Source organism: Ursus americanus, chromosome 11 (genome assembly GCF_024610735.1).
Source record: "Ursus americanus isolate L20-20 chromosome 11, mUrsAme1.1.p, whole genome shotgun sequence".
Lineage (NCBI taxonomy): Eukaryota > Metazoa > Chordata > Mammalia > Carnivora > Ursidae > Ursus > Ursus americanus.
In genome coordinates this window covers 54,299,583-54,325,765 of record NC_142137.1, presented here as the reverse complement: position 1 = coordinate 54,325,765, position 26,183 = coordinate 54,299,583, and the positions used below count along the sequence as shown (strand labels likewise).

Genomic DNA, 26,183 nt, shown 5'->3' with positions numbered 1-26,183 from the left:
TATAGCATTCAGATCTTCCCATAACCTAGTGATTTCTATTTTAATATTATTTCCATTCATATAGATTCATTTAATTCTTAAAATAACGAAGGAAGGTAGCAGGGCAGGAATTACGATGTCCATTTTATAGGTGGCAAAACCAAGGCCCACTAATTTTAAGTGATTTATCCAGGGGTACATAAACAGGGGAGCTGAACTGGTGTGCTGAAGGAGAGGGGCCATGGATCAGTGGGAATATTGGGGTTCCTGAGTAAAAGACAATTAGCTTAAAATCCTCTTCCTGACATTTGCTATCTGACTGTCCTTTGGCCTTATCTAAACTTCTCAGCTGTCAAAAGTTATGTTTCGATGTTATCATGAGAATTCAATGAAATAAAGTAATTTAAAGTGTACTGTACTTTTTTTAAAAAAGATTTTATTTATTTATTCGACAGAGATAGAGACAGCCAGCGAGAGAGGGAACATAAGCAGAGGGAGTGGGAGAGAAAGAAGCAGGCTCATAGTGGAGGAGCCTGATGTGGGGCTCGATCCCATAACACCGGAATCACGCCCTGAGCCAAAGGCAGACGCTTAACCGCTGTGCCACCCAGGCGCCCCTGAAGTGTACTGTACTTCTGTAGCCCAGTGTTCTTTTCATGTTACCATATTACCTCTTACCTATAGCGGGGCCTCTCTGTGCCCCTCGTTGCCACTTTCTTTAATACTGGCCACTACTTTATCGCATAGCTGGTGAGGCTTTGGGAAAGATCCTGTCCCTACCGGTCTGCAGACAGCATCCGAACAGTATGGAAGGGCAGGCTGAGCCGCTGTATGAGCCATCTGGCCGGCGCTTTGCATGCCTGGTGTTCCCCACGCCGTGCAGTGAAGGTGCTCTGCCAGCCTCAGTCTGTTCAAAATGGAGAGGCTTCTCCATAATGATCACCATGTACCCAGTCTTTGTCAAACAATGCTATTATTTACTCATTAACATGAAGCAGCAAAGGATAAAATTATGATGCCTCTACAGCTATTGTTTGGTAGAGATGACAATTTCTATTTGGATTGCCTGTAGTTAGCTCAGGGAGAGACACTCAATACTCAAACAGAAGGATATTTCCAGTTTGGGGAAAGAGAACCAGTTCTTTAAATTATTTCTGTAGACAGTAATACTTTCCATGCGCTTTTAGGAATTTTTGCTCCCAAATCTCCTAACTTCTCCCTTTTCTTCTGCTTTTCATCTCTCAGGATATTAAAAGGAAAGCACTTATAAGATTTTATCTTACGGTTTTAAATTTAATTGAAATTTGAAAAACGAAAAATTTGAAATTGAAAAGCAAGTTGAAATCTTTCTCATCAAATAGATGCTTTAAGTAGTAATAAAATGTGTTCTTTTTATAAATTTTTATATATAAATTTACTCATTATGATCAGTCATGCCTTTCTTACCTCTAAGCATATTGGGTATATATAAAAATGAAGGCCAAATACTTAGACACTTGAGGTGAGTCTCTTGGAAAGCACTCAGGTGTTTCATCGAGAAACGTAAATCCAAGTGGAGCTGCCATCTGGCCGTTGAAATGCCACCTTATTACTCTCGAATTCTGCACTTCGTATGGTAGAGGCAGAGATGCTATTTAATAATGACTAATATCATACCATCGATGTTCACTGAAGGTTGATAAGTGTCTAAAAATTGCAGTAATGGAGACACACTTCCACAGCTGAATGTGGTGACATTTTCTCTCCTAGGTTCCGTGCCTCAATTATTTGTGAGTGCTTAAGACAGTTTTCTCACGCCAGTCAAATGTAGACATCTTCCAAGTTTTTTTTTTTCTTTCTGCCATCCAAATGTGTTGCAACCCAGACACTAAGTCTGAAGAAAAGGGAAAATATTTGCTGCTTAATCAGACTTCTGGGAAAGTTCTTGGGCAACAACAAAGTTTTTAACATGTTGTGGGGGAAGGGTAGAAATTGACTTTAGCTGTTTGACCTGCATTTGAAGAGAAGCCAGTATTCATTGATATTAAGGGGTAGGTGGATTTTCATGTGCAAGGTGAAGGTGAATAAATTTCAGACTAATCAGTGGGTCTGGGTCAGGGGCTGAGTGTCAGGGGCCTGGCCTTGATGTATCATTCCTTGCTAGCCTGCAAGGGGACTGTTCTCTCCCACTAACCAGATCTTAGCCCAGAGGTTTCCCTGCTTTCTGATGTCACCAGTTTGCCCCTCTACCGCTCTGAACTTTACAGTTTCGGCTTGCATGATAGAAGCCAGCTAACAGAGCTCTGATGTTTGGAACTTTGATAATTTTTTTGGCGCGGTGGGGTGGTGGGGATTGCTTTTAGCAAGTGTTAATTTTCCAACTAATTAGTTGATTTTGAAACCAACTACTAGTGACCAGAAATTACTAATTTTTAGTCACTATTCTATAGGGTCAGAGGACACAATGCTCAAGAAGATAATGCCTGATGCCTTCTCTCTCCTTTTTCTTGGTGCTTTAGTCCCTCATGGAGGGACTCCATGCCTGTCCCTGAAGTTGACAAGATTCATATTCCCATATGCTTTTAGACAGACTTAGGTGCTCCTCATGGGCTGCATTGGGGGCCTAGATGACTTTCTGGCTGACAAGCCAAGAAATGAGCTGTATTTTATGGGTAGTCATTCAATATATATAAATTGAATATACATTGATATTCTATTTAATAATTTTTACTTTATAAAATACAATAAAAACAGGGTCCTGAGATCGAACCCCAAATTGGGCTCTGTGCTCAGCTAGGAGTCTACTTGAGGGTTCTCTCTCTTTCTCTCCCTCTGTCACTGCCCCCTGCTCGCTCTCTCTAAAATAAATAAATAAATCTTTTTTTTTAAATCATAGGGGATCATTGACACCTTTAAAAACCCTTAAATATTCATATTTGCTTAGTGATACTTAGTCTATAAAAATGACAGGGCTCTGCCTTTAAACCCACATGGCACATTTACCCTAAGCCTTTTTTTTTTATGTTTTGACCATGACCCTTTTGACTATTATGATCCTTTCTCTTCAAAGGTGTTAACAATAAGATTATTTTTTATTTTGCAGAAACTGGAGAGAAGTGAATGGGAGGGCGGTGTAATAAATAAGCTTGGGGGGAACCTTACTTCATTAACTGCTATCATGACTTGTTTCATAAAAGAGATTTTCTTGTTTGTTTGTTTTTTTCTCATAAAGAAAAGGGAACAGAGGGTGGAACTCCTTACTCATAAGAAAAAAAGTAAGAGAAAAGAAACAATACGGGCATAGTACTCAGAACCTAAAAACATAAGCACATCATATGGAAAACACGTATAAATAGTACCTCCTCACCAATGGTTTACTATAAATGGAGGGTGTTCATATTCTTGTCAGCTTATTTTCTCTGACAAAAACATCTCAAAGAAAATTTCAAATGACTATATTGTTATTTGGTTTGATTTCTGTGAGACACAAAATAGAGTATGAAATAGTTATGCTTGAAAATTCTGGAGAAGGAATTTTTTTTTATATATATTTTTAGGCATTAACATAAACTTGAGCTACACAAATGAATCCAAATTGAATTAAAATGTTTAGTTCTAAATTGTTTCACAACTTTACATGGAACAAAGGGAAGAGTTGTTAACTCGTCAAAAGTAATACATTTGAAATACTTTCTTCAAGAAGACAGTAATTGGGACTTTAAGCTAAAATGGGCACAAATCATTTAGACAGTGAATGGAGATGATGATGTCACTCAACATTGTAAACAAAGGGCTATTCTGGAATGGCAGTTTCCCTGTTGCGTACGTATGTGCTTGCTATGCCCCAAAGAGTAGGTACACATGTGCCTGGAGAATCCTTCCCTTTGTTTCTAATGTAGTGATTTTATGTCAAGAAGAGTATTATAAATAATTCTGAACTGGGCTTCTCAGTAATAGTAGGCAGTGCCTGTCAAACATGAAAGAAGATTTTCATCCTGAGAAGCCATGAGAAATTTTCTCTTTCTTTGATTTGGTAGCGAAGAGAGGAAGTCAGGAATCTCTTTTGTCATTGCTACTAGCAAGAGAGGGGCCAGCCTCATGAAGAAACTGACACACAGAGGGGAGAGAGTCCAAAGAATCTCAGTAAAAGAAACCAAATCCTGAAGCCTTCACAGGTCTCTGGATCAAGCTTAGCCTGAAAGCACAGTACCCCTGGACCATTGAGGATTGTGAGTCAACAGTGTTAATATTTTTGCTGTAGAGAGTTTGGGTCAGGTTCTCTGTTCTTTGCTATCAAAGGCATCACACAAATGCTATGATAAAAACACCGTGGTTGGTGTTTCCACTTCTTAGATCTACCAGCACGCCCATGAAGAAGGCATTGACACTGAGGGAAGCGGAAGTTTGTACAGGTTTTCACCTGGGTTGTAATTTTCTGCCTCCCTTATTCCCTCAAAATGGGCTGACCTTGATGAACCATCCAGCAGTCCCATTAGTCTATTGTGTAACAAGCTTTCTGACTGTTTACTATGTTGGTAGAACTTAGAGCACTCGGAAGTAGGAGGTATGAGGCCTCAGGCCTTTGAATGTCTTCTGTTTTAGTTTCTTCAGCAAAAAACTGTTTTGTTTGTTAGTATCCACGACAACAATTTCTACTGTTTGGTGATTTATTTTTTTATTTTTATTTTTATTTTTTTAAAGATTTTATTTATTTATTTGACAGAGAGAGACAGCCAGCGAGAGAGAGGGAACACAAGCAGGGGGAGTGGGAGAGGAAGAAGCAGGCTCTTAGCAGAGGAGCCTGATGTGGGGCTGGATCCCAGAACGCTGGGATCACGCCCTGAGCCAAAAGCAGACGCTTAACGACTGCGCCACCCAGACGCCCCTGTTTGGTGATTTAAAATTGATAGCCGGGACGCCTGGGTAGCGCAGTTGTCAAGCGTCTGCCTTTGGCTCAGGGCGTGATCCCGGCGTAATGGGATCGAGCCCCACATCAGGCTCCTCCGCTGTGAGCCTGCTTCTTCCTCTCCCACTCCCCCTGCTTGTGTTCCCTCTCTCGCTGGCTGTCTCTCTCTGTCAAATAAATAAATAAAATCTTAAAAAATAAATAAATAAAATTGATAGCCAACTTTCATATGTCATCTCAATTGTTGGCTTATCAATAGAGGGGTAGAAAAGTGAGGCCAGCATCTTTATTCCCATTTTACATGTGAGGAAATTCGAGCTCAGAGAAAGTTAAGGGCAACCACTCAGTGTCAATCCACGGGAGAGGGGGACCTTAAACCTGTGTCTTCTGCCTGCAAATCTCATACTTGCTCTCTTAAAACTGGTCTATAGGCTCCATTTGGTCCACAAAAGGAGCCTTATGTTGGGGAAGAGGAGGCCAGGGAGCTGCCCGCTGATAGTGTGATCCATGAAATATTGTTGTGACCATGGCTTAGCCTCTCTGAGCCTTGACTTCCTCATGCTCTTCTTACATTAGGAGGATATTATGAGGGTGAAATGATAAGCTTTGAAAAATAACATAATGTACCTATACAAGGTAATATTAAAACATTTTCTTCTCTGTATTGGATTGCTACTCACCATTTCAAAGAGGTATTGTAATCTGCTTATTTGAATAATTTACACCCGTGTTAAAATCAGAGAGCAGATGCTGCAGTAACATTAGTACTGTCCCTTTGTCTAAGGCCCTTAATGAAATCAGTGCAAGCCTGATAAATGAAACAATATGATGAAGTATTTAATTTTGCAGTCTTCTGTTTTCATTTGCTTAATTGTTTTTGCTTATTTTTCTCTACTTTTGTTTATTTGATGAGAATTTTTGCTAATGGAGAATTCTTAATGAGATTTTTAAAGCAAATTCTTTGCTCTTCAGTGATATCTCAGAGAGGATGAAAGTGAGATATAACAAATATACAATATAACAAATAACATCGGTAAAAGGGAGTCAGTGAATTAAGACCATTTGTGGGATGGCCAACTGCTCTTAAAGCTGAAACAAAGCATGTATTTTTTTTTTTAATTTCTCATAATGTTTTTCAAGGTGAATTATTTCTGGCTGCATTGTTTAAATTGTGTTCTTCAGATTATTTATATGGGTGTGAAGAATGTAGAAATTAGGCCAGTATGTCCATGTTGGATATTGGTCAATGTTGACTGAAACCCCAAATTAGGAATCCCACACATTCTCTGGCATTTGGATTTATTTGAAAACAAAGATGAAATTAAATCATGTATAATTGGTTAATCAAAATAGCACTAAAAATGGTTTTTAGACTCTTAATTCATTTTTAAAAATTTTGGTAACATTTAGAATAGTTGATGCTTAGAAGTAGAGGTTGATTTGAGACTTGAAATACTTTCTGATCAAATGGATTCTAAACTTGCTCAAGTACGTGTGTCCAAATCTGATTTTATACCTTATGGATGTTCAACAAATAAAAAACATTCATCCAGCCCTTCAGTACACCATACAGGATTTGTGTGTAGATCTGCCAGTGTAAGTTATCTGTGTCCAAGAATATGTCAGATGCATTTACCATGTCTGCTGCTGAGCCTTGACAGTAGCTGGAAATTTGACCATGTCTCAAAGATAATATAATTTGAGCATATTATTTCCATATTATTCATATGCAATTCCTTAGAGAAGAAAAAATAATTAATGTTTCTCTTGAGTTGTGTTATATGTACCTTTCCTGTTCTATTTATGAAGTCCTTTTTTTTCTTGGAATCAATACAGGTGAAAGCAGAGGGAAAAGACAAATATTTGGAGAGTATCCACATTACTTTTTATATTCCTGGAACCAATTAGTTTTCACAATTGTGCTGCCCAAACACTGTTGAAGTATACAAATAGATTCAATTTTAGAAACAGTTCCCAACTACATTTATTATGTCTGTCGTAATCGTTCCCATTATTGAGGTGTGCATGTGTGTGTGTGTACATATTAGTAAGTGCGAGTATGAGACAATAGGAAACAAAAGTAGGAATAGTACTTGAAGCTAAAAATGATATTATTGTCAAAATACATGCCAGGAAGGCCTGTATACTTCCTTGAGGAAGGCCCCAAATTTAGATCTTAGCTTTTTAGAAGCCATCCTGAAGAGGAAGACTAAATTTTCTTAAAATGTAGTGTCTATAAAACCAGTTTTCAATAAAAATAAAATTCTTCTTGATACTGACAACAGGTAAATTTCTCCCACATGTCATCACTTTAGACAATTAAAAATTATAAATCACACAACTTCTTAATTGCTGAATAAACTAGAATAGACACCTTGCCTTGTCTATAGTAGCAAGCAATGCATACTTTAGTAGGCATTGAATTGGGGAAAAAATGTGGCATAGAACCATCATCAATTTTCTTTGATAAATTACTGATTAAAGCATTGAAAATATCACCTCAGTCACTAATGATACCATAAAAAGTGAATATTTAGGCCACCAATAATATTTTCTAAATGTTGATAGAATGAAACACAGCATGATTATTGCAATATTCTGCTTAGGCAGTAATATAGAATTAAGAGATATAATATCTTTAACTACTATATCTCTTCCTCACAGAATACCTCCTTGATCTCATTATCTTTTAAAAATCTATTTATTGAGTACCTACTATGATAGACACCCTGGTTACAACAACCATGATTGGGAGGAATTTTTGTTTTTATTTTCTGAATGAAGAAAGAAGGATCAAAAGGCTAAATAAATTGTCCAAGATTTCATAGCTACCAGGTATTAGAACTGGCACAGGAATACAGATTTTCTGACTCAAATTCTAGTATTCTCTTCATTACATCTTTTCTCCCTCATTTCAACAGTTTCGTGTACTTTCTCAAAACTATTAGATTATCATGTTAGTCTGTTCAGGCTGCCATAACAAAATACCATAGACTGCATGCCTTCAACAACAGAAATTTAATGCTCACACTTCCAGAGAGTAGGTGCCCAAGATCAAGGTGCTGGCAGGGTTGGTTTTTATCCTAAGGCCTATTCTCTTGTCTTATAGATGCCCTTCATCTCATGGTGTGTTCATAGGACCTCTTTTTGGTGTGCATGCAGAGAGAGAAAGTGAAAGAATGCTCTCTGATGTCTTTTCTTGTAAAGGCACTAATCCTATGGGATCAGGGCCCCACCCTTATAACCTTAATTACTTCCTTAGAAGCTTCATCTCATAGCCCATGGTTGGCTAGGGTATCAGCATATGAATTTGGGGGAGATACAAACATTCAGTCCATATAATTTCAACTATGAGAAACTTCATATAGAGGAATGCAACCAGTCACTCCTCCCTCAATCCTGTGCCTGGGGCATGCATTATGGTCTCAGTCTAGGCGCAAGGACTTAGGTTACTACCAGAGCAGGTTTAAGCGAGCCACTGTCATCCAGTGCATTCTAGGTTGGCTCTCTATAGTCTGGTTCCATTTAGAACTGGAGTGACCAAAGCCCAGGCTAAGTCTCTGAGGGCAGTTGTAACCCATAAAAATAACAACAATAATACTTGAGCAATTGCCATATGTCAGATACTCTACCAAGTGCTTTGGGTTCATTGAGTTCATTATGTCTCATTGAATTCTCACAATTGAATGAAGTTGGTAGGTGACATTTGATATTATTACTTACCTTTGTACTAAGATTTTTATGGTCACATAGCTAGTAAATGCTTGATCCATGATATGTTTGGACTGGACCATTTGACTACAGTGCTTTAAATACTGCCCTCTTCTTCCTTTGTACTTAGCACATAGACTGGCATCTTGATAGTCAGTGTGGTAAATATACTCTAAGACTGCAAGAGGTAGGAATATTCATGAACAACTCCTGGGTGACTTTTTTTTTTTTTAAGAAGGGGGAGGGGTAAGGGCAGAGAGAGAGAATCTTAAGCAGACCCCACGCCCAGCACAGAGCCCAATCTTACAACCCCAAGATCATGACCAGAGCCAAAATCAAGAGTCCGACAGTTAACTGACTGAGCCACCCAGGTGCCCCAACAGTGACTTTTTATATCTTGAGGGCTATTGGAGTCAACATTGCCTTATTTGTCTTGACCATTGCTCAAGGCCAAACTAGACATTTGCTGACGTGTTGCCTCAGGGCTTCAAGTTCTAATCCAGGAGCCATCTTTCTTCTCCCTGGTTTTCAGTGATCTTCACATTTATATATTTGGCATAAGCCCCCATACATAGAATCAGCAACAAATCTCACAGGTTTAAGTGATAAAAATGACCACTCCAATCAATAAGGAGGCAGGAAAGCAAGACTGAAAAACTGAAAAAACTAAGTTAAATTAAGATTTTATTGTTGACATTTTAAGTAAAGACATTTAAGCCTAACTCGTAATCACTTAATTTAGTTACTGTATTGAGATGAGATCTTTAAGAAAAGTTAAAGCAGTTAGATGTTTATACTTATTATTTGGTTAAAAAAAAGACCCACTTTTTTCCTACCTGAATTTCTAACATAACATCTAGCTTTTACAAAAAATCTTTTCTTTGTGTTTGGTAGCTGAAAAGGAGCCAGAAATTCTAAAACTAATTCTTTTTGAGGTTTTGAGATGCTCAGTTTTCTTAAAATCCACTGAGGTCAATCACTCAGTTTTAATGGGTTTCTGTGTCCTTGATTGTTGGATATGGTGGTAGACAGGCCAGTAACCCTTCCATGCTTTATAGATGAGGGTTTATGATGTGCTTTTTCAGTCATTAAGCAAGCCTCATGCCTCACACACACACACATACACACAGTGTATTCACACTCATTTATCAGTTCATTCATTCATTTACATTTATTCATATAATTCCTTTTTTTTAAAGATTTTATTTATTTATTTGAGAGAGAGAGAGGGAGAGGGAGAGCATAAGCAGGGGGAAGGGGAGAGCACAGAGGGAGAAGCAGACTCCCCACTAAGCAGGGAGCCCAACTTGGGGCTTGATCCCAAGACCCTGAGATCATGACCTGAGCTGAAGGCAGTTGCCCAACCAACTGAGCCACTTAGGCCCCCCTCATATAATTCTTTTCATCATTCATTCAACTGACAAGTACCTATTGACTTTCTAGTCTGCCAGCTACTGTCCCATGTCCTGTGAGACATTCAAATGACTGTTAAACTTTCAAGATCTTTCAAATGTGTTTGAATATATATAGTTATTTCAATAAGATAACAAATCCATATTCCAGATATTAACTAATAGTTTGATCATCTAAAACTCAGTAAGAGTTCTAAAATCAATATAGTGTTTATGTTTACAGTATAAAAGAGACCTCTTCAGCTGTGGTTTTGAAAAAAACAGTAAAAAAAATGGTATATAATTTTTTTTAATTGTCTTAAATCTACTCTTTATAAAGAGTGGCTTATAGTTCATCAGCCTCAGAGTTTTATTGAAAAATAAAAGATAAATACAATCTTTTATTGTATTATTTGATATGATATATTATATTATTTGGATATATTTATCAACTTAGATAAATTTTACATATATTCTGGTGCAAAACCCTCTTTTTAAATAGCCTAAGAACAAATAGTGTTCTTCCTAAGACTGTTAAGTGTATTAAGAACTCAGGACAGATGGATGTTTAAACTCATGAAGCCCTCACCAACTCGAGCTCCCTCTCCTATCCCTCGTCAGAGGACCAGCCTTCGACTTTTCTGAGCAGGTTGAAAACATCTTCAGGGAATTTGTCCATTTCTTTTCTCTCTATTTAAAAGGTTATCTTGCTTCATTATTTCTTCTGTCCTTCCAGTCTAAAACAGAAAAGTTTCCATTCTTTCTTCTGAAACTGATCCCTTAATCTGTGCTTTTGAGTTTCCTTTTCTTTCTCATTTTTCTGAGAGTTTATTCCACCAATTATCTTATTACTTGGATCTTTCCCCCTTAGCTTTTCTTCTCCCTTGTCTTAAACTCCTCTGTCTTGATTTTTTTTTTTCAGCCTACATAGTTGCAAAAATTTGCTCAAAAAGGGATGGAAAGACATGGGCTCTAAGGGTGAACTTACTAAAGTATCTCTGTGATTGTGGTAACCTGCTCAGGACCTCTGCCGGCTTTCATTATCTACCAGATCACGTTCCTTTATTGTCTGCCACCCTTTCCTTCTCAGCCCAACTTCCATTACCTCGGCATCCAGTATTCCCGTCACTGTTTCTTCAACATTCCTTGCTCTTCTCTCTTGGACAGTATGTTCACATTAAATGCCTTTTCTCTGTATCTCTACTTGCCAAATCCTAGCCTTTCAAGGCCTAAGATTGTGTTTCTTAAAGACAGCTTTCCCGAGCAATCTTTTGTTTCTGTGCATCCATAACACCATTTTATGACTCTATTGCTGGAGATTTTTTGTGTTCTTTGAGGGCAGGAATCTTGTCTTACTTATCTTTAAATTCCACACCTGGACATTATTCTTAATTCAGTTTTTCTTGGTAAGTTTCACTGAAGTTGATCTAAATTTCATATATAATATATATTTTATATAATACATATGATATTTAAATTACATATGTACTGTAAATAAAATGTAATATCTGCGTTCAAATTCAAATAGATATGAAATTTACATTCTAATAATATTTTATTTCATTTTATTAGTTTATAAAAGCTTTGGGAAAAATGTCTTTGATTGAGCAAAAGGGCCCTTAAATGGAATTCTGGAATTATCTGACAGAGTTTATCCAAGAGGATCTTATAAACACCTGCTTGAAACTTGGGTATTTTTCTAGCCTTAAACTTTGTGAGCAATGATATATTCCAAGATGGGGCTGAAAATATGAATGCAGAATATGAATTCAGAGTTTGTCAAAATGTCAGGAGAGTACCTGAATAACCACATCGCATAGGTAATTTTAAAGGTTTTCTGGTTACTTCCTTTGGGTAAACATGGAGTCTGTTTGAACCATGTGCCTCTGTTGAGACTTAGTTGGTTGTTCAAGCCCTTTTTGATCATATGCTTTCTTGAACTCCAATAATAACTGAGTGAGTTTCAGGATATTTGCTGTGTGCTAACGTTATGTCCATTTCTAAAGTCTGTGTGCCTTGCTGATCCAGGACTAGTGCTAAATCAAGAAGTGCTCTTTGACTTACTGAGGTTGTATACCTCTACACTGACTCATGGCTCAGTCTCCTCACTCTGTAAGAATTTTCAAGAGAGGAGATAGAATTTATTATTTCAGCTGCTCAGTTATAGAGGCAGACAGGGCCCATCTGGTTAGGTTATATGTATGACATATCATAGGCCTTGCCTTGATTTCTTTCTTCAGGGATCTTTATTGTGGGTAGACCTAATGTAGGGAGACTGAAGATGATTTTCCCCCCTGCCACCTGAGAATTGGTTGTGGCATGAGATATGAAATGCAATTCAAACTTTCAACTACGCATTCATGCTTTTGGTATTATTTCCATTGATATGGGAGGGTCTACTGTGAGAGACGGATTTTCCTTCAGGCAAGGTCAGCCTATTTTATGCATACTTATAAAATAATGCATATTTTACTATTTGTTTTCTCCCTTCTCTTTGTTCACATAATATGAAGTTAACATTGGCCTTTATGCTAATCTTGGCACATCCAAGAGTGAAAGGAAAATTGGAGAAGGAATCATTACCTTACTCATGTATACCTGTAGCAACCAAAGAGTAAACATAGCACTGTAAAAGGTACAACTTGAGAGCACAATATATTGGAATTATGACTTTTTTGTTGTATTTCTTGTTAGAGTATAGTAGCCAAATAGTCCTCCTCAGGTTTTATCCTCCAAATACTTAGTTAGAGTAAATATTTAAGATAGCTTGGCAGGAAGTGGTTATTTACCTACCATAATAACATTAAGGGATAGAATAGTGGGAATTGGAAGGAAGGGGAAAAGATAAGAATTGGACTATAAAAATAAAAATGTATCACAGCCAAGAAAACAAAAAAGATATTTTTTATTTTAATTCCAGTATAATTAACATACAGCATTAAATTAGTTTCAGGTGTACAACATAGTGATTCAACAATTTTATACATTACTCAGTACTCATTATATTAAGTGTACTCTTAATCCCTTTCATTTACTTAACCCATCCCCCACAGACCTCCCCTCTGGTAGATATCAATTTGTTCTCTGTAGTAATGGGGTGCCTGGGTGGCACAGCGGTTGAGCGTCTGCCTTTGGCTCAGGGCGTGATCCCGGCGATCTGGGATCGAGCCCCACATCAGGCTCTTCTGCTATGGGCCTGCTTCTTCCTCTCCCACTCCCCCTGCTTGTGTTTCCTCTCTCGCTGGCTGTCTCTATCTCTGTCAAATAAATAAAATCTTTAAAAAAAAAAAAAAAGAGTCTGGTTTTTGGTTTATCTCTTCTTTCTCTGTTCATTTATTTTGTTTCTTAAATTCCACATATGAGTGAAATTATATGGTATTTGTCTTTCTCTGATTTATTTGACTTAGTGTTATATTCCCTAGATCCATTTATGTTGTTGCAAATGGCAAGATTCCATTCTTTTTTATGGCTGAGTAATAGTCCATTGTATACCACATCTTCTTTATCCATTCATCTGTTGATGGACACTTGGGTTGCTTCCATGTCATGGCTATTGTAAATAATGCTACTATAAACATAGGGGTGCATATATCTTTTCAAATTAGTGTTTTCATATCCTTTGGGTAAATACCCAGTAGTGGAATTAGTGAATTCATATGGTAGTTCTATTTTTAATTTTTTGAGGAACCTACATACTGTTTTCCACAGTGGCTGCACCAGTTTGCATTCCCACCAAGAGTGCATGATGTTTCCTTTTTCTCTGCATCCTCAACACTTGTTGTTTCTTGTGTTTTTGACTTTAGCCATTCTGACAGATATGAGGTGATATCTCATTGTGGTTTTGTTTGTGTTTCCCTGATGATGAATGATGTTGAGCATCTTTTCATGTGTCTATTAGGCATCTGTAGATCTTCTTTGGAGAAATGTATGTTTATGGCTTCCACCCATTTTTTAATTGGATTGTTTGTTTTTGTGTGTGTGCTGAGTTGTGTAAGTTCTTTCTGTATTTTAGATACTCTTTATTGGTTGTATTGTTTGCAAATATCTTCTTCCATTCAGTAAGTTGTCTCTTAGTTTTGCCGATAGGTTCCTTTGCTGTGCAGAAGCTTTTTATTTTGATGTAGTCCCAGTAGTTTATTTTTGCTTTTGTTTCCCTTGCCTCAGGAGACTTATCTAGAAAAATGTTACTGTGGCTGATAGCAGAGAAATTACTGCCTAAGTTCTCTTCTAGGATTTTTATGGTCTCAGGTCTCACATTAGGTGTTTAATCCATTTTGAGTTTATTTTTGTGTATGGTGTGAGAAAGGGGTCCAGTTTCTTTCTTTTGCATGTTGCTATGCAGATTTCACAACACCATTTGTTGAGAGACTGTTTTTTTGTCCATTGCATATTCTTGCCTCCTTTGTCAAAGATTAATTGGCCATATAATCGTGGGTTTATTTCTGAGCTTTCTATTCTGTTCTGTTGATCTATGCATCTATTTTTGTGCCAGTACCATACTGTTTTGATTACTATAACTTTGTAGTATATCTTGAAATCTGGGATTGTGATACCTCCAGTTTTGTTCTTCTTTTTCAAGATCGATTTGGCTATTTGGGATCTTTTGTGATTCCATACAAATTTTAGGATTACTTGTTCTTGTTCTGTGAAAAATGCTGTTGGTATTTTGATAAGGATTGCATTAAATCTGTGATCACTTTGGGTAGTGTGGACATTTTTAACAATCTTTGTTCTTCCAGTCCATGAGCGTGGACTATCTTTCCATTTGTTTGTGTTGTCTTCACATTCTTTCATCAATAGTTTATAGTTTTTGGAGTATAGGGCTTTCACCTCCTTGGTTAAGTTTATTCCTAAGTATTTTGTTATTTTTGGTGCAAGAAATCAGACAAGAAAAAGAAATAAAAGGTATACAAATTGCTAAGAAAGAAGTAAAACTTTCACTATTTTCAGATGACATGATACTATATATTGAAAACCCTAAAGACTCCACCAAAAAACTATTAGATCTGATAAATAAATTCAGTGAAGTTGCGGCACACTAAATCAATATATAGAAATTTGTTGCATTTCTATACACTAATAATGAAGAGGCAGAAGGAGAAATTAAGAAAACAGTCCCATTTAAAATTGCACTGAAAATAGTAAGATTTTTAATCATACAAAACATTTAATTGGTCCTGCCCTTTTTAAAGAACAAGGCAGCATCCACCATTCTGCCAGAAAAATAGTAATTGTGGAAATGGGGTTACCGTATCTCCATAGGCCTCCTTGGTGAAATTTTGGTATTATGAACCAAGGGGTGTACCTCCATTGGTTGTCAGTGAAAGAGCTATCCTTGCTTTGGGGAAGACGATTGCATAATTTGACTTAAAATACTTAATTAATTTTTTTTTTTCATTGTAAGAACATAAGAAGCTTGATAACAAAATAGCTTTTGCTGGAAAATGGTTGAGAATTAAATAAATATTTTTGGTTTGGATACAAAATGATGTACTACTTGTAGAAATTGATTATTTTGACAACTGATTTTGCTAACATTTACTCATTTTGGAAAAATTAAAATTTTTATCGAATTTTTTAAATTTTCTGTAAAAATTGATTGCCAGTGCAATGGGGGTATTGGTTTTTAGCTACTGTTATTTTCTGTTTCTTTGACCAGTTAGTTTTAAAGTATGGATGATAAACATTTTCATTCATTCTAAGTTCAATGCTATTTATTCTTCAATTTTCATTCCTTTCAATCAGCTTCTGCATTATGGCCAGATCAATAAACTTTCAATAAGAGGAAGTAGTGTAGAGAGTGGGAAATAATTGACTTGAAAGTTTGAAGACCTGAACAATAGCTCAAACCCATCACAATGACCTGTTGGGTCCTTAAGGAAATCTTTTGATTTCTCTGGTTCTCACCTTTTTCTTCTATTGGTTGACTGATGGATTGAATGATTTCTAAAATGTTTCACAGTAGTTAATACTCCCTATATGATTTAGAATAGGCCCAAAAATTAATGGTGATAGAAGTGGATAGTTATATATCTGCTCCTAAAACAAGTTAGTCAGATATGACTTATTTGATGTCAAATGTGTGGTGAAGAAAACAAATCTCAGTTACAACTGTGATCTTGGAAAATATGACATGTGCTTAGGAACACGTGTGGAGAAGTTTGCATTGCCAATATCAGATGATCGCAGCCCAGATGCAGAGTAAGGACTAGAGAGCACTGTTCGATACTGAATCATCAAAGAAAGATTAAATTATGTTCAGGAGACTCTAATTAACTCAAGGAGAAGCCTAATGTACTTTGGAAAATAATCACTAGCAGATGTTAAACAAAAATCGTTTTCTCTGTGGCCTTTACCTAACCATAAGGTTGTATTAACTAGAACACCTTATTCCTTAACTAGAGCACCTTATTCCTTAAGTTCCGTGAACTAACATTTCGCCATGCTAAAAGTATATACAATTAGAGAGAAACTGGAATGATAGAGTCTTATATTTTTATTTCATCAGACAAGTATGTTTATTTCTCAACCTAACATTGAGAATTATGTACTTTTGTGTATTAACATAGTTTTCTTTAAAGACTTAACTTAATATCCATTGCCTCACTAAACCTGTCCTAATTTTCTTGATAGAATTGACTATTGCCTCTTTTGTGGCCTCCCTGTTCTGTGTTTATATTTATGTCAAAGCACCTAAAACACTTTGTTGAACTTATTTGTTCACAAATGTCTCCCCATTAGGCTCTGAAGTCTTAAATGGGGAGCTTGCCTCTCCCTTTTTGTATTTTGTAAACTTAGCCCATTTGCTGGTGCATAGTAGGCATTGATAAATGCCTAAAAGTGTCATAAAATAGTGAAAAAAGAAATCTAGTTAAGGAGGTTTAAATTATAATCCCTAAATCACATGTGCCTACTTCTTGGGTTGCTTTTAGTAGTATTAATTGACACAGTGTTTCATTTTGTATCTTGTCTGTTTCAGTACCAACTACCTGCTGAGAAGCAGCAATAGACCACAGGGAGCTCTGGGATCATTTTTACAAGCAGTTTCTAGAACCAGAACCCTAAACAAAAAGACTAAACAGGTGAATTTGACTCAGTTTGCCCCAACTTCCTCTTGTGGAAACTCCCTTTTCCCCACACACATTTTTTGACTTTTCAGAGCCCCTGCCTTGTCCCAGTAATTAATTGTCCCGTGTTCCAAAAATTACTACCTTTTCCTGTTCCTGTTTGTATAGGAAACAAACCTATACCTTTATCTTCTTTTTTTGCATTTAACCCTTTTTAACCCTTTATCTTCTTTTTTACATTTCAAACCTAGCCCCAACCTTCACTTTGATTTACAAACTGTTTCCAAAGGTCTAAGCTTATAGTCATCACACCGATCAGTGTGTGTGACTGAGTGTGTGTGTTTGTGTATTGTCACCATGTGTGCCTGCCTTCTCTTCTACCTCCCAGGCACGTCTTACCTTGCCACACAAGACACTCTGAAGTGGAACAAAGGGCCCATTTAGAGCCTTTTTTTTTTTTAAGTGGGGAAAAGATGCCTCTCTTCAAAAAACTGATGGAATTAATAAAATGTATCTTGAACATGCATTTCTCTTTATGTACCCTTCTCCCATCTTTACCTACTACTTTGGAATTTCTTTTACCACTATTAAATATAAGTATCTCTTCTCTATTGTGTGAAGAGTAGTGTCATATTTAAACGTGTCATATTTAAACTTGTCATAGTTAAACACTTCTTTTAAATGAGAAACCTAAGGATCATATCTTGTTTCCAGTCCTGTTTGCCATTTTTTCAAGAGTCGATGTGGATAATAATTATTTTTAATTGTCACGATGCCCATCTAAACTGTAACTGGTTTATCTTATCAGCTCTTCTACTAAAATTATGATCTAGTATGCATTTGTTTAACCTCAAGACAAAAACAAGAATGATGGAAGGTACTTATATTTGCACGAGAAGTTTGCCAATGAAACTTCAATGTTTTGCAAGACTCATCAAAAAGTCATATTAAACCATTAAGTCATAACTTGTCTTAAAACAATTTGGAAGAATAGAGAATTGAAATAATAAAAAACTCTTACCAATAATGGATATTTTAAAAGATATTTATCTATCTATCTATCTACCTATCTATTATCTATCTATCATTTACTATCATAGCTCAGTGTGTTCCTTGCTTGGCTTAGTGACAATGCCTTGTAAGCATCCCAGCATAAATACCTAATGCCAAGATTTTTTTAGAGTAGAAAGGTTGAGAAACCACTGGGACAGAAACAGTAATGTTCAAATTTTCCAAGTGTTTTGTTACAAATTGGAGATGGGGGAATTGGAAAATAATTTTGAGGAACTCTCCTATAAACCTGTAGGTGACAGAAAAGTCAGTCTGTACTTTGTTAGTAAAGTGAAAGATAATTTTCACCCCATATTTAGGAATGAATTTTAAATGACAGGATATTTAACAAGATCCATTAACACTATTTCCTGAAATGAAATTGTTAGTTTTATTAAATATTTAAGTTTCATTGCTTGATGATGTCTTATGAATCTAATAACCTAAAAGTAAAGTTGAAGAAATGAAAATCTCTTCTCTTTTACTCCATTGTTTGAGTATACTGTGTGAACTCTTGATTTCTAAGGAACATAAGTTGTCACACTACATTCTCAAGAGCTATTTGAGGAATGATTTTTCTTATATTTTGATAAACAAACTGAGGCACAAAAACTCACTTAAAATTAATGCAAAAATCATTTTCTGAGATAGTTATCTTCATGTCTTTATGGTAATAGTAATAACTGCCTCGCTTGTAGAGGCCATTACTGATTCTAATTTGCAACAAAATTATTTGTGCACAATCACCGAAGTTGGTATCATATCTTTCATGTTAATACCGCCCGGATCTTTGCTTTAAAATCACACTAATTACCTGGAAGTTTCTGTAAGGTAAAATAGAAATGTAATATCCTTGCCGATGATTTTTGTGTTCTCCAAGGGAAATCCAACATTGAAGAGGTCATGAATTTTAAGTCATGTGACAAAAAGAAATTTGATTCCTCTTATTGAGTGAAAAGAGGGATCTTCTCTAATCTAAAATTCCAGATTTATGTGCATGTCATGAGATAAGTGTTTCCTATTTCTAGTAGCCATAGTCCTGGAAAGTAAGCCTGGAAAAGCAGAGTCAGAACTGGGAACATTGCCCTGTCACAGCTTGTCTGAGGGATACTCTTGTGCTCTGTTTTGCCTGTGGAAGCTGTTGGCAAGAATGAGGATTTCTGGGATTGAAAATGGTTGGGTGCCTGTCTATAGTAGCAACTCAGTTGGAAGGAGTGGGTGTCCGGGCTGGCCTTCCGACGGTTATGTTCTCCTTCTCCCTGCTTGCCTCTTAGTTCAATGACTGTGGGATTGCCAATCGTAGGTGTCACTGAATACTGCAAGTCGTTGTTCCCTGTAAATAGCTATATCTGTAGAATCTTGGCCCATTTATGTCGTAGGTGAATTTTATTCAGAGTGCAAAATAGCTCAGTGATTTATTTATTTTTTTTCCTGAGGGATGCCATGCTTTGCTTTAGATTAGGTCATATTGCCAAAGTATAGTTGTTGTTGTTGTTTTTAAAGCACTTTAGCTTGTTTTTTTTTTAAGAGGTGTTATATGGTTTATTAAAAATATAGATATAGTTAATTATCTTATAGAATATGTTTTTTTTCAGTGTTTAATCAATCATATACTTTGGCTTTGATGAAGCTTTCAATTTGGAGAATAGTAGAGCTTGTCAAGTGTCATTTTAAGTACCAGCAAATGGTTGATTTGAGGCAAGAAGAACATAGTTTAAAAAAGAAAATAAATCTAGCATTTGCTTAATAATTTGCCCTTTGCAGCAACGGAATCTTATCTGACCACCCACATTCATCTGGCTGCTGACGAGGTTCTTGCTTCAATTGCAGAAGCTATTTTTGTACCTTTTGTGTCTTTTGAGGAACCAAGTGGGCCTACTTGCTTATAATGATTCATGTCTCAAAGTGCACAGGGTGTCCTAAAGCGCTACTGCGGCGGTGTGGAAAGGAGGGGGGGGTTAAAGCAAACTACTTCCTTCAAGCACTTGGAATGCTCACATGAAGGGGGACTAGATTAAGGCACATTTTGGCATGTCTTGAATCTTTAGTCCTTCCTATGAGACACTAACCTGTCTGGATGAAAAAGCAATATTTAAAAAAATGAACAAATATACAACAGCCATCTAAGGATAGTATAATAATATTTTATATGGGCCTTTTGTAGTGAGAGATAAACCATCTCAAAATGGTTGATTGGTTAATCTGTTTGGATTAAGTAGTTTGACTGACTTTCCATGCATTTCTTTGGTTTAGAGTTGGGTAAATATTAATTCTAAGTAGGAGAAAGTCCCTTTCTTTATTTCTTGTTAAGTCTCAGGATTTTAGTTTGGTTGGTTTTGGCTTCCTATTTCAGAAATTAATTTTAGCACAGAACATAACATTGCTGAAATAAACTATAGAAAGGAATTCACTACGAGATTCTCTGAGACTTTATCCTGTGGAGTTTAGTTGCCGGTGCACCAAAAGAAGTTTTAGGAGAATCTCAGCTTTAATGCAGGCCTGTGTCATGCCCTACCATGGCATAATCCCTAGTTCCAATAAGTTACGATAAAACCCAACCATTATTTTCCTACTTGCCTCCACTTTTGCTGGTATAGGCAATTCTCTTTTGAATACAAGTACTTGTTCAAAAGATTTAAACTATGTTGAAAGAGAGGAAATTTTTTTCTCCGGAAAAAAAAATGTCTTCTTGAGAGATCCTCTTCCAAATTTTCTTTCCTCAAGGAAAGCAGTTTGTATGAATGAAGAGTAAGCATGCCTCTTCAATTGACTACAAGTGCCATCATTTAAAAACTCTTCTTGTTCATTTTTTAGATTCCCCGAAGTTGTGCATGAGTTCCTGTGGGGAGAGTCGGCGTTGCGGAAGGCATCGATGGTTGTGATGCCGTTTTTTGATATGTGGATAACAGGTTAATAACTAAAATTTATTACTTTATTCTAATTGTTTCTACATTTAACTTGAAAAGCAGTTTTGGCGTACCATGTACCCCTATGTAAACCAACTTTGTCATTAAATCTGGGAGGAAAGAATGGATATGCCCTTTAGAGAGAAAAGTGTTGCGAAGGTTTTGTTTTGTTTTGCAGACCAGTTTTAATTATAATGCCCTTAACTGAGATAACCTTATTTAAGAGAATTTCTTCCTGGCAAAGTTTATTTTCATGTAAAATTCTACCTCATGCGTCCTAATTATTTTGGCTATACAATGGGGAGAACAAAATCACAATTGTAAAAAAAAAAAAATTGCAAACAACTTTTAGAGAAAGATATTGAGAGTAGCAGGCTACAGTCAAAATAAATCATAAATACCTTGACTACATATGCAAACTATCCAAGCATCTGCGATCATGCCCTCAGGGTAGCCAGCGTGGAAAAATATATAGTTTAGTTTTCCATTAGGTTTTAAATATCAAATTGGATTTTAACTTATGTCAAATTAGAGGGTAATCATCAAAATATTTTTACTTTTCTCCAAAAGTTCTCTCGATTGCTTGGCAGCGTTTTATATAATATACAGTATCCTCCTCTTATTGGCAGCTGGCTTATTTTAGGGAGAACTAAGGTTGTTATGGGGATTTTTACTAATAAAAGAAGCATTTATAATGAATTTGGCTCTCAGGATGGTGCCTTTTTTTAATCATCCTGTGGAAATAAGTCTGTATTCAGCTGGACTCTGGCAATGGTCACGGTTTTTTTGTAGATCCTTTTTCCCCTTATCCAGTCCTCCTATGTGGTAGTGATTTGTGAGACCATCATTGTGCCCTGAGATGTTCATGTATTTCTTAAAATATTTGGTAATTGATCTCTGGCATTTTAAAAGCAAATATATGGAAATGGCCTCTAAAGTTTTATTCAGTAATTACTATTTTAAGATGTGCATATTTGTTTACAAGCATAATATCCCCCCACTTCTCCCCCCTCCCAAAAAGCCAAATAACCACTTTGATTTTTAAAAATGTGTATTACTAAAATTTTGGAAGTGGAGAGGTAGTGTTTGTTGCCAGTCATTTTATACCATTATTATTTAGGATGTTATTATTTGATGCGCACTTGACTTTTGCCACCACTCAAGTAATGATTAATTTCCTGAGGTAAAGCTTTTTTCTAAGATAGTGTTTTTCTAAGCAAAAGATCCCAGATTGACAACCCTGGATACTGTAAGCCTTTATTCATCTGCAGAGCAAGCCTGCCTTCCTGCCAATCCCACCCAGCTGTTATCCTGAAGAGACCTCTGTTGAGGTCTATACGGGACGCTGTTTCTGTGCCTTTCCTTTCAAGGCCTGTCTGAGGAAATTATTTAACTGGGTGCCAAATTTATTTGAGTGGGACTGTGAAGAGTGGCCAAGGGAGAGGGCACGCTTTTAGAAAAATGGCAACTTCCATGTAACAGTCACGCAGAGGATACTATCTTTTTCAACACTGTGCCCCTCTGAAAAACGTGCTTAAGCTGCCAGGCAACGCCTGTCTTTACTGCCTGAAGGGCTCCTACTGGCTGGGGCACCATCCACAGGAAACCCCAGAGTTGCATCCTCCAACAAAATAGCTCACTCCTTTCGTAGCACGCAAAGACACTGGGAGAATTTTAAATGTGAACGCGGAATTGTGTTTGGAATATCTCTCCTTTGTTGGCAATGGGTGCCAAAAATGACTCTGCGTGGGTTTGGTTACCATAAAAAGAAATCTCACAGAAGGAAATAACTGGCTGTTTTGTTTTTTTGCCATGTGAGGATTGCTCTAATATTACATTTTTTAAGCATATCAATTGGTGGAGAAAACTGAAAATTTACTTTTAACTTTTAACATACATTTAGAAATATGAAAAATCAGATGTATCTCTGCGATGGAGAAGTAATACAGCTATAATTAACCACGTTACTGAGAAAATACAACTGAAGCTGCAGGTATACACTAGGCTATATTTGATGGGTTGTAATAATATTATTAATATTTCCCTATTAATAAGCATTTTCATACATTTAAACAATAAAACACAAGCTCTGGAATTTACCATTGTTGGTAGTTAGATTGCTCAGTAAAAGTATCACCTAACAAAAAAAGACGAACGTCATCGTCGCATCTTGGATTCAACTTTGAAAGCCTGAAGATTTTAAAAGTGAATTCTTCACTTGATTGGAAGCTGAGGAGACCAGCAGAGAGACTTTAGAATACTCCCAAATCCTGTTTGGTTTGAAAAAGACAAACATTCATGCCCAGTAATAGATCTAAGGTACACACAATTTACATGGCAGATTTTCCCCCCATTTCCAAGATAAAACAACTGTAGACAAGAGATTAATGAAAAGAGTCCACATATTTAATAGTTTAAGAATATGATCAGTATATTCCTCTACGGACCCATCACTCATGTTTTCTCCCTTCTATTTGCGTCCATATGCCTCAGAAACTGCAAGAAGGAAAGCGATTTTGTGGATAGCAGTTATTTGAAGCCTCTCCAAGGCTGTTGTTGAAGAGAAATAGTATATTCTCAGCCATGTTTAAAATCCAATGTAAAAGGTGCACGTGAAATAGGAATAACTTCCAGTTCCCTCCTAATATTCATAAGCTTTTCACTGAAGTAAAAAGTTAAACATTGAGGTTCAGAGGAAGGTAGACCAGAGGGATCCCCAGTGCTGCTGAGACCTCCAGCTCAGACACAGACAGAAGCTCTTCCTGTATGACCTGGAGTGGGGAGCATGTTTCAAGCGATCATCCAGGTTCATGATAAAATGGCAGGCTCGTCTTCAGAAATTTAAAAGGAAGAGATTTCCCTGACAGAAGCTATTTGCATAATGGAGTCAATGTATTTTTTGACCGGGCTCAAAGTTTTTAATTTTAAAATTTCCTGGATAATAAATTGGTCTGGAGGATGATCTTGCATTAGTATCAGCAAAATTGATTTTTTTAAGTAAAATAGTAAATTCGACTGTTTCTGATGAGCCTCTTTTCCTAAAATTTGAATCCCACAATTAGCTAAATGTTCTAGGTAATTTTTGTTCTGACCATGAAATATCAGCTTTTGAATCTTCTGTGTCACTTTTCTTTATCTTCTGGTTCATTCTTTAATAGCAAAATAGTATTGCCTTTGTGTGATTCTAATTTGTGCATCCTTTTTTACAGTATGTTCTTAGTGAATAAGAATTGTATATGTGTTAAGGTGTAATGGTTTTAATTTACTACTGTATACCACAGAAATTAAATGTCTGACTTATAAAGATAATACCTCATTCCTAAATGAAAATATTATACTCTATTTAATTACTAAATATATTATTCCAATCCTGTTTTTCATAAAATTTTATGTAATTGTTTAATTTGAAGTCAGTGTTTTAAGCAAAATTATTCTGGGTAAACCAATGAATGGGAAGTGACCTTATGCCTAATATTCACTTGTGAGCTTCTTACTTTCCCTAAAAAGGAATGCTTTTCAAAGAACAAAATAAAACATTGTTGTCATGATAACTTGTCATGTTCTCAAAAGAAGCTGCCCTCATAATACTGTTCTTAATACTTTATATTTTTACAATATATAAATAGTTTATGCAATATACAGATTTTGAACTTTATTTAAATCATGGGTTTGTGTGATTTCTAGGAAGTGGCATGTTGAGGCCAGTTTCTCTAGTACAACCATGCGAAACTCACCTATTCTCCCAGGACCATGAAAAATTTAAGCACTGGAAATATTGAAGTCCAAGGGACAATATTTAGGGGAAAGTATTATTAAAGATGTATTATTTTAAGTTACAATAAAACTTACTAGTAGAGGTGGATGGGAGAGGCGAGACCTTGTAGGCTTGGAGGTGAGCCAAATCTGGGTTTGATTCTGTTTCTGATAGTCAACCTCCTTAAGGGTCATCCTCCACTGTCAAATAGGTCTACTAACACTTATTGCATAGGGTTGTCATGAAGAGCCAAAAAGGTAATGCATATGAAACTCTGTACCAGTGTCTGGCATATGGTAAATGTGCAATGAACAACAAGCATTATCATTGTTATTCCTAGCAATGGATCTGCATACACAGGTCAATGTCATGTAAAATACTATATATGAAAAGTAACTTAGAAATTATTCAGTTCGTGCTCTGACTCCTAGTTAAGGAAAGGCTCACAAATGTTCCCGTCGAGTTGAAAATACACTGTACTTCCATCTTAGAGGGTGTAGTCACCATTAAAAGTCTGACAGTGGTTGTGTCTACATAAACTTTAACTATTTAGTCAATTAGAGGAAAAATTCAGTCATTTTGGGTTTGACGTTGCATATTCTTGTTACCACGGTTGCTCTGACTGACTGATGTAACTTTGCATTGCCGTATTATAAGGCCATTGCTTCTTTCAGTTTTTGTCTTATTACCTATAAAGGGATGCAGAGGGAGATCACTGTGAGGGAAAGATCCAATCCAATAGTAAAACTTTCCAGCAAAACGAAGTTAATATGCTTGTTTAGTTTTTCCAGCCACTGCTTTACAAATCTCTGGCTCTTAGCAGAAGGAACTTTTGATTACAGGTATCTTGCTACAAATATCTGGGGGCTACTGATTTCTCACCCAAAAGACTTACTGTTCCTTCAGCTCAGGTCATGATGTCTGGGTTGTGAGATTGAGCCCCGAATTGGGCTCCACTCAGCAGGGAGTCTGCTTGAGAGTCTCTCTCTCTCCCTCTGCCCCTCCTCCTCTCCACGCCCCCGCTTTTACTCTCTCTCTCTTAAAAAAAAAAGAAAGAAAAGAAAAAGAAAAACAAAAAGAAAAATTACCCAAAATCATGAGGTAAGAAGTACAAATTTCTTTCCTGGCCCTTCTTCTGACTCCCTGATTCTACTTCTTCAATTTAATTTAACTAGAGTTAAAAGCTGTTTAGCATCCCTGTAGAAATTTTCTGTGTATCATGCATTTCTCTTACACACAAATGGGATTATCAAATGCATCCTAGGGTGCGATGAGTTTTTTGTTGTTGTTTTTTTGTTTTTAACATTCAATTTTACTGTCTTGGGGATGAGTTCCTATATGGGTACTTATTGCTGTACTTTACTTTTTTAAACGGCTGAGTCGGCGCCGGAGCCATATTTTATCTAAGCAGTCCTTGTATGTGTGTCTGTGCACGCGTGC

General features: G+C 36.5%; 1 protein-coding gene across 9 annotated transcripts in view; it reads left to right on the top strand.

Moving 5' to 3' along the window:
• HIVEP2 (HIVEP zinc finger 2) overlaps positions 1 to 26,183 on the top strand; it is a 206,910-nt gene that overhangs the window by 154,221 nt on the left and 26,506 nt on the right. For 8 of the 9 annotated variants that reach the window (XM_087865534.1, XM_087865532.1, XM_045810105.2 and 5 more), the window contains one exon: positions 20,898 to 20,992. The gene's annotated coding sequence lies outside the window, so the exon portion shown is untranslated. Of the gene's footprint in view, positions 1 to 16,924; positions 17,049 to 20,897; positions 20,993 to 26,183 lie in introns of those variants that run through there. The other variant, XM_087865537.1, reaches the window with a different exon arrangement.